Below are 2,500 nucleotides of genomic sequence, written 5' to 3' on the forward strand. Positions count from 1 at the left end.
ATCCTTTCCAGTGGCTAACACGTGCTTGTATATTCTCTACGATCATTTTCCTTGCATTTTACATACATGGTATGCTTCACAAAGTCTACAAGTGGCATAATATACAACTCATTGTTGCAAGTAGTTTCAACTGTTTCATCTTAGTTTTTAAAAGAAAATGGTCATTAGATATATCTTTGCATTACTTACAAAAACCAAATGCACAAGTCCTGGTCCTTCTCACAGAAGAGGTCTTGTTATTCATTTTTTGTTTCTGTCAAATGTATCTTTAAGGTTAACATGACTTTTTAAGTAAACTAAGGTTTATTACCCACATTCTACAGCACTTCAGCATTTCCTAGGAATGTTTTCCAGTTGTTGCTTAAAATTATCTTTATGTTTTGGTTATCTGCTGAGAATTTCAGGCCAAGGATAGGATTTACGAATCCTTTAAGTTAGTCTGTTTAGTCTTTGACATCCGTGTTAGTTAGTATAGTTGTATATTGTGCCTACCTTTTTTATTTTTATCTCCTTAAAATACGATTTACGATAGCCACAGTCTGCATTCTGGAAACATTTTTTTTCAAAGTCAACTCAAATAGTATCTACTTTAACAGTACAAATGAAAGAATGCAGGACATATCTGTTAATAAGCATTAATCTGTACTAGGTTAATTCCCTTGCAAGGCATCATATTAACACTGTGTCTGCTTCCTTTTAATATATACATAGCTTCCTTTGTTCACTGTTGTTTTACAGCACTTAGTTTCTCAGTCCCTCTGTGTCTTTACAATTAATTACTTCTTGCTTTGTCCTCTAAACACCTGCATTTACTCCCTACAATATCTAAGGATAATCTCACTTCTCACTCTTTGCTTCTCCTCTGATTCCACTGTTCCCTCTGTTAAAATGTACACCTCAAGCGTGATATAAAAATTGTGCATAATATTCCATTTTTCTTTTTTTTCTGACCAGTTTGTATTACCTTAGTATTCTGTTGTTGATTATATTTGTTACATTTTTATTGCAGCTATTCTGAATATAACTTTAACCAGCAATTGGTCATGCTTTGATCAGTGCTACACTCTGATAATAAAGTCTGTAGTCCATTGATAAAAACAGATATATTTTTTACCCTTTTGTTATTTTTGCAATAAACTGTACTATTTCCTAGAATTACATTGAATACATATAATGTATCTGATTTGTCCACTCTCTTCTTATTTTTACTTTTGATACCCTTATAGTCTGACTTTTAATAATATGTTTGATATACATTGGGTGGCAATACTTGGCTTTTAAATATTTGTTGCTGATGGTTTGATTGCTTTTGTTGATTTAAGACTAATGTGCCCATTTCCACATTAACCACCACCATCATAATGACTATTTCCTTTTTTTTTGAGTCATTATATGATGAATTATGTAAAAATAAATGCAGGATTAAATTGAGGAGGATGTGCTTATTAGATTCCAGAAAGTAAAACACAACAACTGGGGCTAAACACCATCATACTTGTAACAGCAGTAGAGTTGTGTATTTTCCCACTTGTGTTACTTATGAAGCCTACTATGTAGGTAAAGCATAGAGAAAATAATAGAGCCATGTGCAAGCTCTGAGAAATAATTTTCTTATGATGCACTTTGTAAATATTCTAAGCATTGTAAAAAAAAAAAAGTTAAGAAGTTGTTTTATCCTATTGGATTAAGTAGATTGTGTAAAGGGAATGTAAATAACTTGCTGGGTTAAGCTGTTTCCTGGCCTGAATGACAATATTAAGTGTCTTGTTTCCTGCCTGAAGGATACTATAAATATTAAGTGCATTTTAAAAAATATGACCGCAAAACTTTGAGAGTTTGAATATAATTGCCTAGATTTAAACATGCGAGTTTGCTATATGTCTTTTAAACCATGTTTTAATGAGAGCTGTTATTCTGAAGAAGTCTTTTAATTAAACTGACACAGAAATGCTACACTAATTTTCTAGTTGTCCATTTCTTAACCGGAGCGTCTTTGATTATAATTTGTAATGTTTTGTAAACAATTTAAAATATAGCAGTAACCACTAACATACAGAAATATTGTCAGCATCTTTTTTTGTGTTCAACATAGTATTCACTGTTACATTCCTCCGTTTTGGGATTCCTGCCTGCAGGTAGCCCAAATGGCCAGCCTGTCTTCCAGCCAACACCCTCCCCCTACTACTCTTATATATTTCTTGTCATACGTTATCAAGCATCACATGTTTGAGAGGAATGTCAATTCATCGATCAGCTTGCTTTCCAGGAGCCAGATAAGTGCCCATACATGAATGCCATGTATGGCTTTCTGTATAGCCAGTGTCATAAGCAGCACTTCTCTGTCCAGTGTAGATCGGTCCGTCAACACCATGAATGCAGTGGACTGACACATTTTGGTACACTTTAGCAGTAAGCTACTAAAGTGGCTAATATTTCTACATCCTTTTTGCATCCCACTAGAAGTACAACTGCAGTGCATGTCAAGTGCACACCAAGTACA

The 2,500-nt window shown here is 33.8% G+C and overlaps 1 protein-coding gene across 1 annotated transcript in view; it reads left to right on the forward strand.

Moving 5' to 3' along the window:
* TNFRSF1A (TNF receptor superfamily member 1A) overlaps window positions 1-2,500 on the forward strand; it is a 931,685-nt gene that overhangs the window by 644,793 nt on the left and 284,392 nt on the right. The gene's annotated exons all lie outside the window — the stretch shown is intronic.

This window comes from Protopterus annectens, chromosome 8.part0 (genome assembly GCF_019279795.1).
Source record: "Protopterus annectens isolate FY-2018-M chromosome 8.part0, PAN1.0, whole genome shotgun sequence".
Taxonomy (NCBI): domain Eukaryota; kingdom Metazoa; phylum Chordata; order Ceratodontiformes; family Protopteridae; genus Protopterus; species Protopterus annectens.